Source organism: Formica exsecta, unplaced genomic scaffold (assembly GCF_003651465.1).
Source record: "Formica exsecta isolate Colony F162 unplaced genomic scaffold, ASM365146v1 scaffold591, whole genome shotgun sequence".
Taxonomy (NCBI): Eukaryota; Metazoa; Arthropoda; class Insecta; order Hymenoptera; family Formicidae; genus Formica; species Formica exsecta.
The window spans coordinates 872,571-897,175 of record NW_021853185.1 but is presented as its reverse complement, the minus strand read 5'-3'; the positions used below and the strand labels follow the sequence as shown (position 1 = coordinate 897,175).

At 39.2% G+C, this 24,605-nt stretch overlaps 1 long non-coding RNA gene across 1 annotated transcript in view; it reads right to left on the bottom strand.

Annotated features, from left to right (window-relative positions):
- Positions 1 to 12,295, bottom strand: part of LOC115242391 — a 98,625-nt gene extending 86,330 nt beyond the window's left edge. The window contains exon 1 of the long non-coding RNA XR_003885040.1: positions 12,121 to 12,295. This is a non-coding gene — a long non-coding RNA (uncharacterized LOC115242391). The remainder of the gene's footprint in view (positions 1 to 12,120) is intronic.
- Positions 12,296 to 24,605: the final 12,310 nt, after the last annotated feature.

Here is a 24,605-nt window from a genome sequence, read left to right as displayed (position 1 = left end):
CCACCGGTTTCCAATTTAGATTGCTACGTTCTTTCACCTTTTCGCACTTATCCCGCATACATAACGATATGTATTACAGAATTCTGCTTAATTGCTTTGACATCGTAAACAGCTAGAATATTACTAAAGTGAATAGCGCGCACATTGGCGAAAATAGATGTGACAAATGTTGCGTTATCATCAATTTATTCGCAAAACGTATGCTTGTGTTTGAAGGTATTAATTGCGTAACACACGAACCCCCCTATTATTGCCATAGCGAGATATTTTATAATTATTTTCATGTAGAAATATATTTATATATATTTTATAGAAATATACATTATATATACACAATATATATATTTTTTAAATTTTAGATATATTATCATGAAGAAACACTATTACACAAGACAATCGCATTATCCTAAGTTACAAAACAACAACATCTTCATCAACGGTCTGTAGATCACGAATTATCGTTTATCGTGCATCGCTATTTTCCGCTCCGCTCAGTCTTTCGAGACGAGAGTATTACTCGCCAACCGATCCCTTTCCGCACTCGCTCGTCATGATCCTAACGAGGTACCTGCCCCGACTAATTGCGCGATTAGTCTGAATTTGGGCGGAACCGAGCATCCCAGCCCGCGGTCGCATCGTACGTACACCTCGAGAAATAAAAAGAAGCAAACGTGCAAGCAGGGCAGGGAAAAGAGGAAGAGAAAGAGAGAGAGAGAGAGAGAGAGAGAAAGAGAGCCGAGAATTGCTAATTAGGCGCCGCGCGCGAATACCGTGTCGGTGTATATCGGACGCCGTGATTATGGCTAAACGAAGTCTCATACCTCGGAAGCGAGAACGCGAAGAGGGACAGAGAGAAAGAAAAAGCGAGAGGGAGACTACGTGCGCGGTTCATATATATACGTGGGCTTCATTAACGGATCGTGTTAATTAGTCGCAGATAACCGATCGGCCGTAGAGAGTGCGGCAACCCCGTCGATGCCCTACGTCCCTAAAGCTGCAATAATTGCACAAGCCCGGTGGTTCGTGGTTACTGAGAAAAACTCCTGCAGTTCCTGATTTTCATCGGGATCTCGTTGGTTGCGTTCCAACGAAAAGACTTAGATAGGAAAGATTTGGAAAAGATAGGACTTGCAGCAACATTCGATCATTAACTGTTACTAATTAGCGCAATGATGTAATGACGTCCTCTCGCACGAACAACAATTTTTCCTTTCTTTATCGTTAGATAGGAAATCGTGTTGTTCTTCTTGTATTCGTTGCAACAAAAACATACAAAAAATATTTATCCATAATTTTTAAAAATATGATTTTTAATACAGAAATGTTTTATGAGAATAATAAGAGAGAATCCGAATATCGTTGAATTTTCACCAATTGATGATTTACAAAATAAAATGGCTCATTAGTAAAACTCGGAATTTAATTATGCGAAATTTTTCGCACTTTTGAATTATGACCATGGACAGAACGAACGATGGCGATGGGCTACTATAACGAACGCGTGAAAAACGAAGAGATAATCGACCGTACGTATCACATAGCGCAGTTTATTAGCTAAAATTCATTAGCTACGGCACACGGCGGGATTACGAGAGCGAGGCTAAGGCAAAAAGCGGCTTCGGGATAAAGTGGAATATATAGAACGGGACATTTAGCAGCACGTGGTGAGGCACGCCTACCGACAAGGCGGCGCAAGTTGGCTAACCGCCGGCGCAATTAACATTAGCCGATCGAGTGAGCGAGCCCCACGTTAATTAACAAAACGTTGCACGGTACGCCGACTGGAAGCTGACGTGGCAGCCGCGGAAGCGCGAGAGGACGGCGGTTTGTCTTTTTTTTTCATCTCGTCTTCTCGTAGCGCAAACTATCCCTTTAACAGTGCCGTATCGCAGTTCTCAACTTGTCCCGTCAGGTATGTGACAGCGGACGACGATGAAAATGACGTTGCGCGATGTTTCCCGCATTTGTTTATTAGAACCGAAAATTGTTTGATATAATATTTATTTCGAGAATTATTTAAATCTGACTAATGTTTTCTGTTATGTATATAAAAAGCAAGATTTTCGCTTGTATAATTCGCGATAATAATCATGAAAGTTGATAATTAGATAATTCGTTGTAAATATTATAGATTTTTTAACGATATAATAGAAGTTTTAACGTCAATTGTTTCGTGTGTAAATAAGTAGGAAAATATTTTTTAAAAGTATTATAAGATACAATACACAAGTATTTGTTTAATCTAGATAATTAAAAATTATGATAATCAATTTTTTAGAAATTAACTGAGAACACAATACAGATCATTTTTTACAATCGTAAGGTATGATTAGAATAAAAAAATCGTACAGAAACGAGTTAGTAAGAGCGACAATGGACCATTTTCTCAATGCGCTAATAAAACTCGAAGTCGACCGGTACTCGACGAGTTAAATTTCTGGACGTGCACCTACACCTCGCCTTAGAGGGCGAAGAGAGGTGGGCCCACCCGGGATCGTTTCTTCAATGGAATGGTGGGCGATCCACCGTGAATGGAGGTCATTTACTCGCATTCAACCTTCTCCGACTGCACCGTGTGGACCTGCCATTGTGCGCAGGAGGACGAAGACTATACCAGGCCGGAGTCCATGATCCGACAAAGACTCGGACACGTTCGACATGACACTACCGGAGGTGACGTCTATCTTCGCTGTCTCCCTCTTTCATTCTCCACGCGATCGTTCTGAAAGGATACCTGATGTCTTGTCCTCGGATGCTCCTCGAAGAAGTCACTGCGCAACAACTTCTATCTCATGATTTTATTGTGGCCCGTTTATGCGGCAGTTTCGGTCGCTTCCAAAACGACTATATTACATTTCCAACTGAATGAAAGGAAATTAAAAGACTCCAGTCGGTAGACAGGCCGACTGTAAGGTCAAAGACCTCTTTATAAAGCGACTTATATTTTTTTAGAAGTTCTTTATATATTTTTTTTACTATCACAAATTAACACGTATTTATGATTATTTATAGTAATATTATATAGTAATAATAATGTTAATACATGCATGTCTCATTCGTCATTTTAATTTTGTTTTCCTTTTCTCCGGAATAATCTCTATTAAATTTAATTTTCTCATCAATTTACACATAGATGAGTTTGTCATAGATCATCGCGAGTGCGATAAACACATGGCGCGTGTCTAGAGCCATATATAGATCCCCAAAGACAGTTGAACGAGCGGAACGCCACCTTGTCGATAATATATCGATCCTTGTGTCTGGAAAACGATAGAAGGTGTAGCCGTCCTCTGGGAACTGACCACCATGCACGGATACCGGCCTCCATGACCAATAACGAGGGCGGATACTAACTATTTGGCTATTTTCTGCCGATGACTTGTCCCGCCTGCTGTTGCGGGAGTGCTTTCCAATTCCTCCATAATAACGGAAAACCGTGAGCCAATTCTTGATGGCTATTTAATACTGGGTTTCTCTAATCGAATGTCTTTGTTTTCAAGAAAATTGCAGATCTCGTCCGTTTTAGAAAAAAATTGATATGTCTTTCAAGCAGACCTCCCTAGCGCAACATAATTAATGAACGCGTCGAGTGGCGGAATTTCCTTCATTTTCTTAATATGTTTTAATATTATAACAGACCTCTATAAATATTTTTGATATGTAATATGTAGAAAATTATACGTTGCTGCACAGAATTTAATCATCACTAAATATTGATAGAACATTTAAATCTTAGTTTGATAGAGATTCATATTTATTCCCTTTCGAAAGTGTTAGCGCAAACAATCAATTCGATACTCTCGGTATTTCCGTTATTCGGGCGTTATTATTTGTGATATGAGACTGCACGAGAATTTCGTGTCGTGTGTTGTATACCACACACGTCGTACATGACACAGGTTCTCCCGACGAAGGATTTGCCATGAAACGAGCGAGTTTGTAAGCGCGAGATTCACAATGAAACACGCATGAGGAGCCACGGGGATTTACAGCCTTTTCTTCGGTTGACTCTCCTATGCGCTTGTCTTGAACACGCATAATAGCACGTGTTGTGCGACCGCGCCGGTGCTTACCACTTGTTCCTACATTGTAGACGCGGTACATGGAATACCAATGTTGTCTCTGCAGCTCGCTTTTGATTACGCGATATGCGCCAGCCCTTAAACATTGTTGCACTCGCTTCGCCGGCTACTTCGTGGCCATCGCACAATTCAAGTACTATGACTCTCATGCGACGCTGTTCCAAGTTTTATGCCGTGTAAGATACAGTTTAAGAGCCGCTATGACCCATTGTGACTTCATAAGAGCGCGGCCTTATCGTTTTTAGCGCGCAATATTTCTCGCAAATATATGTGCATTGAAGTTATGCGAGCTTCGTGATTATTGTAATATTACTTTATTATACCCGGTTGTAAAATAGAATTTAATCTGATTTCTAACACTAATATTCCTCATAAACACCTGTTTGCATATAAAAAAAGAACAATTTTTAAAATATTATATTGGTCTCGAAAGCGAGCATTTTTTTCAAATAATGTTTCTAATAATTTTATCTAACACTAATATTCCTCATAAACACCTGTTTGCATATAAAAAAAGAACAATTTTTAAAATATTATATTGGTCTCGAAAGCGAGCATTTTTTCAAATAATGTTTCTAATAATTTTATACATACAAAATTGAGATTTTGATATATTATAAAGCATTTTTTTTCAAAAGGACTGAATCATTAAATAACACTATCAATAATTTTATTTGGCATTTTTATAATTTGTGTATTTATTAAGATGATATTTTATATCCTTCTAGAAAATAGATCGTTTTTCCCGAGCCCGTATCTACCACCACTTAATCTTTACGCTGTAACCTTTGAAGAAGAGAGAAGGATCAGAAGAGGGTGCCGAAGAGGGCCATATGGCATCTTTGGACGCGTGGCACAAAAAGAGAAGTCGGCGCCGTTTTTAATTGCGCCATGTGGCGATCCAAAGAATATGGGTACACGAAGACCCAAGCTCATTTGTAACCGCAACTGTCAGATCTCTGTAGAAGACTATTGGTAATAGTAAATGTTTTCCATTTCATTTTCATCGACCAGACGACAACGGTAACCGAGCCTATACTTCAAATGTGTGTCAGTTGTGTGCTATGTAATATCACGATGATGTTGCGCATTCATGCAATTGTTCGTCTGTAAAACTTTTGTCGACTTCTTCCGGTTTTTTTCATCGCCCGAATGCATGACCCGAATGCATCGTCCGCACGCATCGTTCGTGTGTTATCGATTCGGGATGTGACAGAAAAAACGATTCAATAATAGAATGCGATATAGTTTTAAGATTATCTGAACAGAGAATACAATCTGCTGATAATTTTTTTCTGTCAAATAAAAATAGAAAAAATCAAATATTTTGAACTCAATTCTTATGTAGATTGTAACAATAAATCTTTGGTAAAGTCTTGCTATCAAAATACGCGAAAAATAAAATTAATTTTCATTATCTGTTAATCGAAAAAATTCAATTATACAATTATAAATATACAATTTTTTATCTTGTTATGTTTGTGAACTAGTCAACGTTTACTGTTAGATAAAGAAATACAAGACGTTTCCATCGCTTTTTTTATGTTTGAATGAAATGACGAAGGGTTCCGAGGATTACAACAAGCGTGGTTTCGTTCGATCGACTTGAGCGAGATTTGTCAGCACAAAGAGTAGCTGAAGCGTAAAAAAGGAATCTTACGTAAAAATCTCAAAGGATTGCGAAAGCCGCTGTGGTGATGGCGAGGCGACAAGGATGATCGCATCGTCGAGGTTTACGGATAAAGGGGCGAGAAGAAAACGAGGAAAAGCGTCCGCAATTCCGCGAACGTTCCCATGCAAAGAGTCCTTCAGTCCCATGAGAGGGGGAAAGGAAGGAGAAAAAACATGGAGAATAGAAAAAGGTTTCCAGGATTCGGGCAAGTCTGTGGGAAAGGACTGAATGAACGTAGTACCGGTCGTCTCTTTAGTGCTCCAGTATTATTCCGCGGAATAAAATAAGATTTCAAGACACGTTGCATCGGAGACGATGTCTGATATATCTCAACAAATAGTTAATTGTGTCTTTAAACCACATAATTATATATAAATAATTTGAAATAAACATTATTACCAATGCTTGATATAATAAGTTTACATTATATTTTATATCTTTGCAAGAAAATAATGTTTTCTTCCAATATCACGTAACCATTTTTTAAAATTTAACTGCAGCATCTACAATAGTTCATTCCATAGGTTTTCGAATAACCGTCAATAGCCGAAAAAACACTTTTCGGTACATTTAAAATTGGTTATTAACTGGTTTATTTCAAAACCTATGGAGCGGATTACAATCACTTTGATCTGATTTGAAAGTTAATTTAATTCCGAACAAAAAGTTTCCTATATACATGGGTCGAAAAATGCTTCTTTAAAAAGTTAGTGCCCAAAAACCTCTGAAATCACGGTTATTTTTTATATTTTTACAAATATCAGGGAAAGTATGCGTCTTTTATATAAACTGGTTTATTTTAAAACCTATGGAGCGAACTACAATCATTTTGATCTCATTTGAAAGATAATTTAATTCCAAACAAAAAGTTTTCTATATACATGGGTCGAAAAATGCTTCCTTAAAAAGTTAACGCCCAAAAACCTCTAAAACCTTGGTTATTTTTTACATTTTTACAAATATCAGGGAAAGTATGCGTCTTTTAAGAAAAAGTACCGAAACAAAAGTTGTAGAGAATTAAATTATCTTTTAAATGAGATCAAAATTATTATAGTTCGCTCCACAGGTTTTGGAATAACCGTCAATAGCCGGAAAAACACTTTTCGGTACATTTAAAATTGGTTATTAACTGGTTTATTTCAAAACCTATGGAGCAAACTACAATCACTTTGATCTCATTTGAAAGATAATTTAATTCCGAACAAAAAGTTTCCTATATACATGGGTCGAAAAATGCTTCCTTAAAAAGTTAGCGCCCTAAAACCTCTGAAATGACGGTTGTTCTTTACATTTTTACAAATATCAGGGAAAGTATGCGTCTTTTAACAAAAAGTACCGAAACAAAAGTTGTAGAGAATTAAATTATCTTTCAAATGAGATCAAAATTATTGTAGTTCACTCCACAGGTTTTGGAATAACCGTCAATAGCCGAAAAAACACTTTTCGGTACATTTAAAATTGGTTATTAACTGGTTTATTTCAAAACCTATGGAGCGAACTACAATCACTTTGATCTCATTTGAAAGATAATTTAATTCTCTACAACTTTTGTTTCGGTACTTTTTGTTAAAAGACGCATACTTTCCCTGATATTTGTAAAAATGTAAAAAAATAACCGTGATTTCAGAGGTTTTTAAGCGCTAACTTTTTAAGGAAGCATTTTTCGACCCATGTATATAGGAAACTTTTTGTTCGGAATTAAATTATCTTTCAAATGAGATCAAAATGATTGTAGTTCGCTCCATAGGTTTTAAAATAAATCAGTTAATAACCGAAAAGTGTTTTTTCGGCTATTGACGGTGATTCGAAAACCTATGGAACGAACTACAATAACTTTGATCTCATTTGAAAGATAATTTAATTCCGAACAAAAAGTTTCCTATAAACATGGGTCGAAAAATGCTTCCTTAAAAAGTTAACGCCCAAAAACCTCTAAAATCACGGTTATTTTTTACATTTTTACAAATATCAGGGAAAGTATGGGTCTTTTAACAAAAAGTACCGAAACAAAAGTTGTAGAGAATTAAATTATCTTTCAAATGAGATCAAAGTTATTATACAATATTTTTTACAAAACAAACGAAGGAATTTTGCAATAAATATTTTTGACATAAATAACCCGCGGATATATATTACGTTTGAAATCACGTCTTCTTAAGACGAGACACTTGAGTTTTCCATTCAACGCGCAGGTCGCCAGGCGCGAAACACGTAAAAAGATCGTCGATAATTCGTCCGCCACATCCCGGCCGCTTCTCCAAGCGGCCGGAACGGCCGGTGGCGCGCAATTTCGAATTCTTCGGGGCTTAAAGGACTCCGGGGATCAGGTGTGGTCGGTCCCTTTGGGTGCTCTCTACATAGGTGTCGCCGCGCCGTCACGTCCCCGAAACGACAAAAGGTCCGCGTCCACGTAAAACGAACTTGTCCGCGCGATAGACGACGCGGCGGCGAAACTTCACAGGCTCCGAAACGTGTACCCCGAAACGGGGCCAGGTTGTCAGAACACGCGGTGAGGGGGAAAGTAGACGGCCGTTCCTCACCGCGCGACTCACGCGGATACGTGCAACGAGGAAGAAAAAAAACTTGTCAACAAGCAGAATCCGAGTAAAAAGTGCATTGTATGAGGGAAAGTGGGACGGGGTGAGAGGAACGGTCGGGATGGCAGAGGTGGAGGGAAACACTCCGGTCGGAGACGAGAGAGATTAGCAGCGGGACCATGCTGATAAAAAAAGCGGTCTACCGGCGAAATAATACCCAGATACAGGGGCCTCGTTGCCAGGAATGTGAGACGTTTCTACTTTAAATATGCCGACTCGAGGCACCATACAAATTTGCTCGACAGTCGTAAAAAGTGGACGTCGCGGCTGAATTAAGAAGAATAATGTTGCATACGCGAATATCGTTCTATTTAATAACGTATTTGCAAAATCTTATTGTTAGTGATAAATATTTTGGAATTATAATTAGCTACAGTAAAGATGGCTTTAAAGATTATCAACTATTCGATACTACTAGTTGAGTGTCTCTTTATTTGATAAATATTATTAATATTTATTTTTGTACTTTTTATAAAATATAATGTAAGATACTTTAATCCCCCTGCCCACAAAAAGTTCTCTCTAAATAATATTATAAAAACTAATAACGACCGTTGATTAATCTGACATTTTTATTAAGAAAATAAATATACGTAACCAAAAAAAAAGCTGACGGTTTTATCAAGCGTGTGTTGTAACACGCCAAAATTCGAAGACAACCCATATATTCCCTTATAAAACCCCATATACGGAACTATCTGACATTTTTATTAAGAAAATAAATATACGTAACCAAAAAAAAGCTGACGGTTTTATCAAGCGTGTGTTGCAACACGCCAAAATTCGAAGACAACCCATCTATTCCCTTATAAAACCCCATATACGGAACTCCATTCAAAAAAAACTAAACTCCATTATTCGATCCAGTTGACAAACGCCATATCGAAAAGAAAATCGTACGCTTCCCTGCAGCGCGCATCCTTTCGAAAGAATAGAAATTTCAAAGTAAGCGGTAAATCCTCGAAAGCAACCGTGCGATGTGAAATGCATTAAAAAAGAATAAGAGATAGAAATAAAGAGAGAAAGATAGAAATGTTCTTTCGAAATATAAATACGATAAAATCAACAAGTTGAACAATGAGTTGTCGATACGCAGGAAGAATGAAATAATTCTCGATATCGCGACGATACAATTCGTAGAAATCCGGGGACAGACTTTTTTTTTCATTCTGCATCGTCTATATCCCTCAATGGGGAAACATTCGACCGGTGGTCGATGCTAGTAGATATTTTTATGTATAGGTACACAGGGATTTTGGAAACGTAAGGTGCAGAGCATTGTCGCGCAGGTATGAATGAACCGAAGAATGCAACCTGAAACAAGTGTATCGGCCCACAATGGCAAGAATGCGAGAAATTCCAGGTGATTTATAGACTCGATTTCGGTGAATTGAAAAGAATCGGAAAACGAGTCGATGACATACCAACGACACTTACATTATAACGATTCATGAATCTGCGAACGATAATTCTACATCATAGACTCGCTAGACTGGATGCGTAAATTTCGAGGTTGAAACAATTTATTTTCCTTGTATCATTTTATGTCTTATATTTTTATAAAAATACTGAAATAGTTTAAAGAAGCACTAATGAATCTTTTCGATAAGTTTATAAACAATAAGTAAAAATATATATTTTACTCTCTCATCTGAAAATGAGACAAAATAGCGCATATTTTAATTACTCCCCTTTGTGAGAAACAATTGCAATAGTTACGTACGCTGTTAGCGTACAACAATAAACATCGATACTCGAATGTCGAGTTATTCGACTTTACTAACATTAGAAACGTCCCCCGCAGCGTCCACGGCCTTGGTGCCAATTACCGATTCGCACGTGAATACATAAATCGTAATTCGTTAATTCGCGAGGCGACTCTTCGCGCGGCTTAGCGGGATTCGATATGCCAATGTCGAAACTTGCCTCCGGGCGCAATGCTATTCATTTGGCTCGAGAAACTCGGGCCGGCCATTGTTCGTGAATTATGTTCTTGTAACGAGAAACGAGACTTCGCCGCGTTCGGTGCATCGCTTTAACAGTTGCCAATTCGCCCATCTTCGAGATCAACTTCGCTGTAATGCGCATCGCATGAGAAAGTGTTTTGCTTTATTGCACTCGCAAGCGAAATTATAGACCAGCTCGTGTTTTCAAGACTCTCTCTTTCTCTCTTCAAGAGAGAAGTTTTATTTTGCGAGATTAATTTATCCGAGACGTATGCTTGTTAAATTATATGTACATTTCGTAAAAAAGATGAGCGATATTTCTGTGATATCTTTATCTCAATAAAATAATTTACAGATGCAAATTTTTTCACTGCTCTCTAATTTTTCCCCTTCATTATCTTCGATCCTCAACATTCAAAATTTCTAAATATATCATATATTAAAGATTAATATTATAGTTTTTCAAATCTTATTTTCTATACTATGCACTATACATACACTAGACGAAGAATGCGTTTTTGGACTGAGAAACGAAGAAGAAAGGTTATTCAATCGAGGCAGGTTAGATTTAAGGTACTCCAGAAACTCTATAAAGTAATCCGACTTTGGCAGCGGATCGCGCATACAATCCACGAACCTGCAGGCGTAAGAAGCGAATAATGGCCTCATTCATCGAAGTAACGAAAACCTCTGAGCGTGTAGGCCGTCACCGACCGTCCGATGTTTATAAGGGCATTGTATCGATCTCAATATCCACTTGAAAAAAGCGGCACATTCCATTCTACGATAATCTTCGCCAAGATCCAACCAAACGATGCGTAATCAAAAGGGAAAAAAATAAAGATTTTTTTAACTATATTCACTTTCACAATTGTAAAATTCTAATTTAGATTTCGTAGACAATTTTGATTCTTATATTATCATTATACATATAACTATGTATATTGCTACAAGAGAATGTGCGCTTTTAATTTCAATAATAGGATAAATAAAGATATTATTTGAGTGTAATTTTACCGTATAATAATACGAACGAAAAATGCACTAAAAAGAATTATAATATGTTTATCAAATATAAAATTACTAGCTGATTTGAGACAAAAGTTCGATAGAATTCGAGAAAAGATTTCAAGATTTTAAAATGAGAAGTGCATCGCCGGTCACGATTGTAAAACAGCTGAAAAGAAGCGGTCCATTCGTGAAGAAAAGCAATTCGGACAAAGTTGGAGGCGGCGCAGGTCATAAAACCCGTTGGAACTATGTAGAATTTAGAAACCAGATCGACGACGAGGCCGATGATGAATAGACCGATTCGTGAAGTGGTAGTAGCGGGGGTGGGAGAAAAAGAGGGACACGATCATTGAGACGACTTCGCGTGTGCGTGTGAGACGTGCGATTGTACACGCAAGTTCTTACACGATAAATCTTGGACCTCAGTCCTGTTTTCGTGTTCGCGCACTCGAGCGTGCCGACTAAATCTCCGCGATACAAAGGATTTTATAAAGTAGGTGGAACTTATAAAGTGACCTTTTATGATCTCCGTGAATGAGAGTGTCACGCGAACCGGCCGATCCCTCGGATTTTCCAAATTTTATTATGCTTCTACTGGGTGCTCGTGTGAGAACTTGCAAAGTAATCCGAAACGAGATCAGTTTCTCTGTCGGGACATTCGAGGCAAAATATCCTAATTCACGGGAAATATACGAATCACTAGAATATTACAAAACGCGAGCGTCATTTATATATATTCCCTCTACTTTGTAATATAATTCGAAATAATATCTATATGTATATATAATTATAATATATATAAATATGCTCACTGCTTACTGCTTACTGCTCATTGCTCACTGGTCACTGGTCACTGCTCATTGCTCACATTTCGCGATATTTATCACGATCGCGTTTATAAAAGGAATTTGACGGAGCGTCCCGCACACTACTACATTCGTGTTCAAGAGTCGCCGTACGAATGATAAGGCCGTAACACACGTAAACAATAGAGCGTTATACGCCGCCAAGGCCAAATACCATGTTATTGACAATTTGCGGCCAACATATTTTACGTACTATAACATATGTATACATGTATACATACGTATGTATATGTGCGGAATATTGAATTATTACAAATATTTTAATTTTTATTGATCAATTATTTATTAAATGATTGATGTATCACGGAACTTATCGTTACGTTAATTATTCGGACTTGTAATTTGATTGTTTTACTTCACGTTTTTAATCCGAATTATATTTCGATCGTCGGAAAGTGTTAAATGATAAAACATCGCGTACAAAGTATATTTGATTCTATGTTGTGTTAAAGAAATAATTATAGTCTCTAAAAATCGCAACAAAACAAAATAATTTAAAATTTGATTTCCTATTATTTCGATTCTTACTTGATTAAATGAATAAATCACCTGAAATATGTATTTTGAGGCCTATTGTCACGATATATGTATATAATTACATATTATTTATAAATGTTAATTAATTATTAAATGTATTATAATAGCAAATATGATTTCTCGATACTGATCGCGATCGCGTTTAGAAAAGGAATTCGACGGAGCGTCTCGCACTATTATTTTCCTGCTCGAGTGTTGTCACGCGAATGATAACAGAATCGAGGATCGAGACATGTAAACATTAACAGGCTATATGTCGTAAAAACCGAACACTGTTATTATTACTTTGTTATTATTACTTTTGTGTTATTATTACTTTGATGCCAAGATATTTTACGTACTAACGATATACTATACTATACGCGCGCGATATATTATATTTTATATACATATAGGGGAGAGTTGCCTATATATATCATATCACTTAAGATATTTTATCGATAACAAATAAAGAAGAAAAAATTCAATATAAAGTAATAATTATTAAATAACATATTTATAAGTAATGATTAAGACAATAATAAATTTTTGTTTTTTTTTTTACGAATTCATATACACTATTATACACAATTATACACATTTGAGAGAAAAACTGTCTTCTTCAAAACTATTATAATAATCTTCGCGCTGTTAATCCGCTGTTAAGCCGCTAACACAGGGAAGCATGCGATACAATAATCAGAATTTTTTAAAACGTAAGACCTCCCCCGTTAACGCAGCAGAAACAAAAAGAGAGAGTACAATTATAAACAAATTTATTTATATAAATTATTTCTTGACTATTATAATATTAAATTGTCAAACTGCACAAACTGAATCAAAATATGCGTTTCCGCAATATTCATGAAGCAAAAGAACCAATCACTACCGCGGAGAAGAGGCAACAGTTCGAGACTTTCGAGTATCGACTTAACACGCCTTTTTTAAGAGTGAATAAGAATATCAAATAAAACAGACAGAATGCATTGGCATCAGCCTGTGCAAGAATATATAAAAAAATTATTTAAGGAATAATTTAAATAAAATCAGATATATTCACGTAAAATTAAAATTAAGTTTCACATTTTATATAAGATACTGAGAAGGCTATTTTTATTTTAATGGAATTTTATTTTTTTGATTTATTTATTCATGACTTTAAGTTATATCGATATGTCATCCGTGAATATATATCTGGTTGAGAAAAAAATGAACATACGTCTAGACAGAATGAAAGTTCTCGCTACCGAATATCATTAAAGTCTATCGGCATTTTAAGCATCATGTTCACGACCGTTGAGACTATCTGAGTCATTCAAAAGATCCTGTTCTGTATAAGGTGCATGCGAAGATCCTTCTAATGATACTAATCAGTCAATCGAGGTGATACTAAGAGCATGATCGAACCGGTCGCCAGCACGTGCTTCTACATCTGAAAAACATTCTCATTCGGATTTCGTGTGTCTCTCGGAAGCGCGTCTAATATTAATGTATCGCTATTTTCTGATAAGTCGCCGCAGATAAAATGTAAATTTCTTCAGTAGAGTTTGAAAGCCGACTGAGGATTAAAAACTTGTTTGCAAATTTATAGCGAAGTAAGCTCTGATAAGCGCCGTTATAACGGATGTTCGATAAGGAATCGCTCGTTTTCTTGTTGTTGTAGAGCAGAAAATGCTCCAGAAAACCGGTATAGGATTTTTTCTGAATGTGTGGTCGATAGACAATCGACCAGAAAAAATTGATGAGAGGCAAAAGACTTTCTTATAAAGATATTATTCTGTAAACTAGATATTTGTATTTAATAAATGTTGTTTATATTAGAATGTACGAATCTTTCGTTCTTTCGCGTAAAAATTTTTAGTTTCTTATATTGTTCGTAGTATAATAACGGTCACAGATCGTGATGACCAGAATCGGATCTGAAAAGGTTAAGAAGAGCTTGCGGGATCTGCGATTTCTGCAGGTGGTACTCGGATCATAAAGAACCGTGTATTCAAGAATAACGGACTAGCGAATGACATCTCTTCGATCTTCACGGAATGACGTGACCCTTGATCGGTCATCGGAGACGATCTCAGATCCTTGAAGTTTCCACGTAGCCGCCCGATCGCTCGATCGTTTTCTCATGCTGGCGCTTCTCGAAACGCTAAGCCGATATGCGAAATGTTTCTCTCCGTGCAACCATTTGGCTGTTTAAGAATAGTTAATGGCTAATAGTTTATCGGATCGACTTAGCGTAAAGAAATAATCGACCAAGGCATGTAACCGCTAGTTAAGATGCAATGCCGTATGCTCGAAGTGTTATAATATAAAAAATTCACAATAGTTAATGGCTAACAGTTTATCGGATCGACTTAGCGTAAAGAAATAATCGACCAAGGCATGTAACCAAGGCATGTAGTTAAGATGCAGTGCCGTATGTTCGAAGTGTTATAATATAAAAAATTCATTGACGATCATCAACGTTCTCACATTTATTAGTGCTTGAACATAAATTTTTAGATAACAATAATATATCTTTTCGTAAATGTTATCGAATATATTAGCACAGTATAAATATGTGTCGAAATTAAAAAAAAAATCCTACGCCGATTGAATCCGCCGTCGGAAATATTGTAACAATAGCAGTTTGAGCTACTCCCAACAACGGCTTCCGACTCTTCGGGACTTTCCTTCCGCGGTTAATAATACTCGCTGATATGAGATGTGGCGCGCCTGCGAGCGACGAGATCATAAAACCCCTATGAGTGATCGTAACCGGAAAACAAAGAAGAGGCATCGCGAAGTAGCCGTGCCTTACCCTACCCTACCCTAGGATCGACCGCGAGAACTCGATAGAAACTGTTTCCGGGTAGAAGGATCCATCGGTGCGGTTAGCACGATGCCCCAAAGCGAGTTGACCTCGAGAGACCGTAGAGTCCGTAGGTCCAGGACGGTCGGAGCCAAGATCATCGTCTCTCTCTAATCTCGCTCTTCGCGTGTCTGTATGTGTCTACCACCACAAAGTGAGAAATCGAGGAGAAAGAGAGGAGCCATAAGAGAGACGCGAGGCCCGGACAAGGTGGCCGGGATGGACAGACGAGGTGATCGTCCACTTCACTCGGATCGAAAAATGGCCGCGGGTCGGTTTCCGGGTCACGCGTCCGTCGAGATGCTCTTCCAGAGCATCAAGTGTCATTACTGTCGCTTCTCGACTCCCGCTCGATATGCTTCGGAGATGTGCCTCTACGAAGCGGGATTCATCGTAGAGAAAACGTGTACTGCTGGCCACTAGGCCACGAAGAAGAAAGTATAGATATGTAGCGACCAAGTCACGCCCTGCGACGAAGCATTATTTGCGGAAAATCTGTTTTTTCCGTCTTTAAGTAATAATATTAAATATATTCGTTATTCGAAATACAATGAAAGTAATTCGGGAAATTATTTTTAATTATTTAAAAAACAAATTGTAATTATTTCGGCGCAAAAATAAACATCGTTTGAATATTAAAATCAAGCTATTTGAATATTAAAATCAGATGCAGCATATTTTGGCAATCATTGCGATTATTATACCGATATTGTTGCGCTCCTTATTTAATTATTTCAAATTCTTCTAATTCAGTCATCTACGCGCTCGTGCTCGATTAGCTTCTCGAAGGTTCGAGCAAGTAACCGCGCCTCCTTGCAGGATGATCATCCCAATCAATCCGATCACACCACTTCCTTCTCGATTCCCGTGGCAATCAAGCCTCGATTTCTGTGCTCTCCCAGAGACACAAGGGGCAATTAATTCGTCGAGCGTGTATCGGAGTGTATCGATCGATCGCCACGGCGTCCTGCTGTCGTTCATGATTTATGTCGCATTGTCTTCTGGCCCACGGCAGTGGTCCCAAGACCGTTCGAATTTATCTATCGCTTATATATCCGTTCTTTTTCCTCGCTGCACCACTTCACGCCACCTCCACCTCCACTTCTGTAAGAGACGATATCGCTAGAGAAAAGTCTTCGAACTCTCGAGAGTTTATCCCCCCGTGCGTGACGGGGAGGTTCTCTTTCTCCGTCCTCCTCCGCAACATCGTCGTTACCGAGAGGTGCGATCGTCGCAGCTGTAGCCTCATTAGCCGCCTAATGTCTCTCTTAATTACCTGACTCCTTCCTATTGCTTTTATTTGTTGGTGCCGATTGCACTTGCACGCTAACAATAAGCCGCGCAGCTTTTTTTTATTTATTTTTTTTTCATCACCATTAGTTTGTGAAGAAAAAAAAAAAACATATGTAGAAAGTTTTTGTGAAAAGTTAGCTAAACTAAAAATCTTTGCGATAATTTACGTCATCCTTCGTACGCGGAGGTCGATCCAGGAACGACCGGTGCTATGTAGTTTAAACGCCGTAAATGTCGTAAACACTGTGATCACGCATCGCGTGCATTACGCAGAAGAGCGAGAGCGCATTGTCGGAGCGTTTTCCTGTGTGATGGATGTACCGGGGTGCCGAGGTTATTCCTGTGCGTTTTCTGTGAATTAAAAACGCCTCGCGGTAATAATGATTAATAGGGTAATTTTCGAGATCACGTAAAACCAAATTGGGTAATATATTACTCGCCCCTGGAATATAATAATCTCGCATCATATCGTAACGAAATGGAATGTAACGTCGCGCGCTTGGAAAAAAAAATGCGATTTTATCCTCTTTTCTTTTGCGGAATCTCAATAATTTCGAAAGTTATTCGTCGGGTATGCGGAAATGGAAAAATGGACAATAGTGCTTTTGAGTTGCATCGCGAAACTTATAATAACACTCGTATTTATGATCATAATGGAGCGTTCGTGAAGGAAGTGTTCTCTCACGTGTCACTGTACCGCCAGGCTATATATTTTCCCTCGCGCAACAAACGCCGACTCTCCTTTACATCCGTACATCGGCCGTTGTATCGATCTCTTCTCACGAGTGATCGATGCGGAGATCCGAGTCTACGGTCTCGTCGATCGTCACCATCGTCGATATCGTCGTTGTTACCCAATGATTTAAGTTCTTAACCCGAGACTCTCCTGCTGTCAGGCTCAGCGCAAACGTCGTTCCCACTTCCTTCCATGCGATCGGCAAAGCCTGCGCCCCGTTCCCTTCCTCTTTCTCCTTTACGTTTTTTTTTTCCTTTCCAATTGTTTCGAAAGATTGGCGTGAATGTCATATGCACAAACGTATGGGCGGCACGTATAAACATATATTCACTTTCTATAAACCGTATATCGGCACATTGCCTAATCTATTTTCGCGCAGAAAGTCACTTCAATTGTACTTCAATTTTTTATATAAAGCTGTTGATTTAGAATAAAAATCGGCTTCGATTCAACGATCAGTTTGGATTGACAAATGATTTACAATCAAAAAGATATTGCAAGCGGTGAACAATTAGACTTGCTTTGTTTCACGAAGACGGAATTAAACTTGAAGTGTCCGTTGTGAGCTAATCTTGCATCGGAAACAAACGGGAACAATTGGCGTATCTCACATCGGTTGCTTCGATTCTCCCGACTTTCGCAGAGACGCTCCGAATTTACAGTTGCGTCACCGATACGCACAAGATACACGAGAGTTCACGATAATGTTGTTCTACGAATCCGACAACGGAGATGCATGTAGTGTGTGGGCCATATTGTATTCATACATATTGGTGCGTACACGTCGAAAAGTGAAAGAAGGAGCCGGGCGCCAAGAAAGAGTGAGAAAAAGAGAAAGAAGAAAGTCGGTGCACTACGTTTTATATTCGTATTCGCGATCATGAGGCATGAGACCGCGAGAAAAAGAGAGAGAAAAAGAGAAAGAGAGAGACAGAGAGAGAGAGAGAGAGGAAAGAGCAGCCTGCTTTATTGAATTGGGTTACATGATTTACGATACCGCCTTCCGATCTCGGTCGATCACCGTTCCTTGTCGGGGTTGACTCGTAACGTTTAATCCCTTTCGCACGCTCGTTATTATACATATGTGCCTTTTGATACGATCGATAACAGACAAATTCGCGACAAGTATAGGTGTCAAGAGATTCTTAGAATGAAACATGTATGATGTCAGGCAAGAGTAAAAACAGGAAATGCACAGAAAAAAAATAACTTTCTCACACCTGATATAATTTAAGATTAAGACAGCTATCGGGAACGTAATGTTTTTTATTTACAAACGATAAGACGAAATGATAGAACGATTTTGCGATAGATGTCGGTGTCAAGGAGTCGTCAAGATCCTTGAGATATATAAAGTGTGCGAGCAGCTAAGAAATATTAATTCCTCCGGAGAGCGCGATGCTGTAATTTAGTGATGCTCGAGAAACCTACCTATCGTCGGGACGAGCCGTACGTCTGCGCTTACCGGCAGATATTAGCGATAAGGTCTATCTGCTTCTCAACCTGTTGTGCGGGCAATATTACCGCGGATTGATATACTGCCATGTCGCGGTGAATATGTTGCTCCGTTGTACCGTTCAGCGTAATGACGTTGTACGGTAATGGCACGGTAATCACGGCGGTCGCGTTAATACTCCAACGCGATATTTGTTCTCGGACCTGTGATCTTTTTCTGATCTTAACCGCCGATGACTTGACACCACCACGTATCCGGACCACGCATTTTTGCTCATTGAAATTATCGCGAGGCATGATCACGATATATCGTCGTTACGAGTTTGCAATATTTAATGTCAGTGTTAATGTTTTTATCGTCTCGCCACTTGAGAGATTGTACACAAAAGATATTTGATAATTTTAAATTACTCAATTACTGCAAATGTCTCGCTGATCCGATTCGTATCCTATGAAGTAATCTATCATCTTATATTAACAATGCTCCATTAATTTATAGAAAGTCAGTGATGGAAAGTGTACTGCATACGCGCGACGTGGGCCGGGCAATCCCGCAGTGCGAAACGATAAGCCGAGAGCGAAAATTATTTCGTCAGTACGCAAGTTAAAACAATTTCAATTCGCTCAAAGCCAAGATGTACGCATCTTGCATCGTAATCGATAAAATCAACGGGTGTAGTCAAGCTCATTGGCAGACTCATTCAGAGCCGCTCGGATCTTGTGCGGGACAAGAATCTCGAAAAACTAAATAAAAAATTTTATAAAAAGAGAACAGGAAAAATTCCTATATCGTCCGATCATTCGAAGAAGAGAAATCTGGATGGGGGGTTCCGTGAGATAATCATCAATCGCTGTCTAAATAAGCGGTAAATTATCGCACCTCGATATGAAGCTCGTATCGACAAAGATCAATCTTCATCGATGCTTAATTCGTTCTTGGATGAGTTAAATCGGAGCAACTCCAAATAGGACACATTCGATAACGAGGCTACCATGCATAACGGTCTCCTCGCCTCCCCTCCTCCCTCCTAACGACTTAATCGAGAATACCATCATAAATATTTGACACGCGGTTGCATAAAGAATTGGGTAATCCGACAGATCCGACGTCAAACTCGAGCGATTCGCCAATTTGAAGCGGCCTCGAAATGACGATCTATCAGGGAACCAGTTTGAGTGCGTTCCCACTCTCGGCAAGCTCGGGCCGTTGAGTGATGGCCGGAGCCTAGGGCCGTGCATTGGAGACCGTGTACCATAAAATCGCTTCACTATATCAATCTGCTTATTGCCTCGTCATATATAGCCTTTGTATCGCAATAAGCCGGGGCGAGGTGTGTACAAGGGTGTCACCTCTTCTCCCTTCACGCTATAATAAATAGCGTCGGTGAATCTAAGGAAGATCTCTATGCCGAACATGTGTCGGATATTATGACGTTCGCATACGCGTGTGACACGGCTTATATTGTCTATTTACGCAACTTGGCACTGCCTATATTAGCATAAAAGATTTAATCAAACGCAAAGTATATTATTTATACCTGAAAAACGTCTTGCATGTGTCTGCGCATATTTTTCCTTTATGTAAATTGTACGGCGTAATTTGTTATGACATTTCCTCACCATTTCCATAACAATGTCGACGATGAATTATATAATGCATCGTTATCCCGAATCCTTGAACAAATATAACCGAGCGAGAATTAACAATCTTATGTATATCGTAGTAATTACCGTTTCGCGACGACATAGTTCACAGTTCAATATAATAATTTATGTTCGAATAATATACCGAGACAGACGCGAAATTTTAGCTAATACGATTATCTTGTGCCCGATTATATGCGACTGTATGCTATGTACATCATGAAATGTAAAATTTACTTCTGAAATTTCGATAAAGAGAATAGTTCTTATAGAATAGATATCGAAAAGAAAATATTTTCATAAGAAACTAAATGCAAAGAAAATATTTTTACTTGATAAATATATCTAAAGCTTCTGGTAATCATCTTCTATGTTATCATATATTTACAAATCGTATTGAATCTTATCAAATATAATCTACGTCTTCAAACGTATCTAATTGTAAATAACTAAATTAACGAAAGAATTTTTCAATCATATATATGTGTGTGTATATATACATACATCCTGCTTGGAAGAAATTAATAAAAAAGGATAGAAAAGAAAAGCTATTTTATATATCCAGAACTACCGGACATCAATGCTAGGATGACATCGAGATTCACGGGAGCGGTAACACGCTTTAACAGTGATTTAATAAGTGGACGAGGCTGGTGCACACGATACGAGTAACGTCTCCCCTCGACGTCTCCCCCATCCGAAGTCGCTTCCACGATCAGGATGCGCGTTATCTTCTTTACCTTTCTCCGTGCTCTCTCCTCCTCCCCGGTAAACGATTCCTCCACGGTACTGCTCCGCTGGACGCCGCCACACTGGCGCCATACACTCCCACCCACACTTTCACATTCAGGACGCAGGAGAACTCACGCACGGGGCACGCATACAAGGGGCCCGCACGAACGACGCGCAAGTGCAACGCGTGCATCACGCGTACATCGACGATGATGTCAGGGGAATTTGCACCTGGCGGTGCGCGCATGTACGGTACGCCGACGATCGTACACTATATTCGTTACCACCACGTGGAAGGAGTGTCGGATTCCTCGCCGTTAGAAAGTGCGTGTATATACGGACGAGACGAAATCCTGCGGCCGATGGAAAGTCCTCGGCAACGTATGGCTACATCTCACTCCGGCAGAGGCGGCGGCGAATAATTATCGCTGCTGGTTTACGGCCTCATCGCGCACAATATCGCCGCTACAACGATAAGATTATAGAAAGTAAACGCGCATATTTCGCGTTATGAGAGTTATTATAACGGAAACACGAGACTACTTCAGCGGAGATTTCTTCAAAATTCCGTTAAAATCGATTCACCGGAAATTCGATCGTAAAGTAATTTGTAACGAATAATCGGTTTAAAATTGTTATTGAGATTATAATAATGTAATTATATTATACTAGTTTTATATAAGTTTTAATATGTCTCGTAAAATATCAAGTAAATTTTAGAGAAAATATTGACGATGTGTATATGACGAAGTCAGATAATTCCAGCGATTTTAAGGTAGCGTAATTAATATCGCGCGTATTTTTTTTATAATTTATTACATCTTACGCAGTGTCTGACTTATTATTTTAAAGAAAAATAGAAATAACTCGCGGACCGTACGATTAATGGTCATCAGACACCGTTAGTGCAACTACTCGAACAGATTGTTTTACGATATTATTGTATTCTATTTGATAAGTTGCCGATTTCATATTCCATAAGCACGGCTGAATTCCAATTTTATGCGCGAGGACGTGAGAAAAAGGAAGAAGTAAATGGACGAAGCGCAGGTTGATCAATCTGGCAGATGGGTTACGTGCTCTTCTGGGGGCGGCATCAGCGGGCCTTAAGAGGCTCCAAAGAGGCTACTGAATTACTGACAGCCAAATAACAGGGCGATCCGCGGCGCGATGTTCCACTCGTTGTCGGCGCCCTTTCTCTTCTTCTTTTCCGCTCGTGAGCAGCGCATCTCGGGGCCCGCACCGCTCCGCTGTCCCAATATGGGCCAACATATTATGCATATCGGCCATCGTGGCTCTTATCTAAACGACGTAAGTACAGGCGCATCTCTTTGGAGTAGCCGACCGCAAATGTTGCTTGTGTCCAGACAACTACCGCTCGTCGGATCGACTTGATTAGGCGAGAATCTTGTCTTGATGTCCGCGAACGTAACCATTCAGATAAAAGATTATCATACGGCGGTGATTGCTGAGATCGACGTAATATTGTGTTCTCACCAATACTGAGAAAATGCCATTTTCTCGCGGCTATTAATGCACCGTGAAAAAAAAAAAAGACGGTTCTTATAAAGTTAAATTCGCGCTTGATTATTAACAGCCGCAATGCAATGCCGATGTATAGGCGCCTATTCATTATCTCCGCTCCGTCAAAAGGCTTTTAAAAGGAAGTTACGTAAAACACGTATTATACGCGTGAATACGATTAATTGCCACGATTTGTTCCATCCAGTTTAATGTATGTCCATATAATCACTGTCGTTTGTTCCTTTCTCTCCTACAGCCGCGCCCGAATTCGTCGTCTTCTTACTTAATCGCGCACGTACATACCTGCAGAAATCGATCGACGTCGATCTTGAACCGGCACGTCTAAACCAAGCGCCTCGTACGGTGCGCTCGTTAGTATCACCTAGCTCAATAATTACAACCGCGCGATATTTTTCCGCAGCTATCCGATAAGATCCAGCGCAGAGGTCGCGCAGAGACACAATCTATAATTACATCGGTGCGCCGACCGATGCACGTACACGAGATCACATTGCTTGTTAACACACACATTCGCACGATCGGCCCTGCCGTTCTTTTTGTACGAGAAATACGAGAGTACTGAAGGATGCTTGGCTGCTTTGGATTAGCTTGTAAAATAAGATATATCCCCGCGTTTGAAAGGAAAATAATTGCGTTCGACCATTTGTCTGTGTTGCGCGCAACGCCAAACATCTCAATATTCTCTATCTTGGAAATATATTACTGTAACGCACAATGGCAGACTGTGGAGGATCTGTGTCTTTCGTTTGGTGAATGTTTGAGAAGGTGAGTCATACAATTCGATACAATTTGCCTTGCGAGCATCGATATTACCTCGTCAATTTTCAGCGATATGTCATTCCTTAGGAAACAACGTTCTAGAATGACGAGGCTGTTTTTCACGTCAACTCGCGCGTATATCGCGTATAAGTACATTGCGAGCGGATGTTAATATCTCGATTTAGATGTTTGGGCGTGACGAATTTCAATCGTGTAAATCCCATCGATACCGTTCATCAAACGCATCGGCCGATTAGCGACGATTAACTGCCCCTTAAGATAACGAGAGACAAACGAGATGCCACGATCGCAAGATACTGCTGACTAGGATATTACTGCAGTTTGTCGACAATCAGCTGATGATTCTTACTTCATGCATGATTTTCAGGTTGCGAAAGCGATGATAAATATATTCATCGATTCGAGAAATCTTATATGAATCTCAAGAGATTTATCACATCCGCTTCTGCTGAATTATATATATCTCTCTCGTTTCATTTCAATTACAGTACGTATAATTGCTCTTATCTCTCACCTGTCATGGATTCTACCGATGATTAGTACTTAAACAATGTTGTTTAATTGTCGTCATTATTGCATCGTTTCCCGCGTATCGAGAATACGATTATGTAGGAATATAACCAAGTATGCATAAGCGACTAAGTAGCAGTCGGGAGGAAGATAACATGGGCGAGACAGACGCGGCGGCTTAAAACATCCGATAAGAAGCACGCGCGTGGGGCGCTTAACGATTTCATAAAGGAGATAACGGCCGAAGGTAGAGCTAATTAAGTGATACAATTCCTGCGTCCTAAAGGCCGTTAAAGCCAACATCAAGCGCACACTTGTCCACGGTAAAAGATACTCAAGATACATACTACCACCGAGCATCGACTTGCC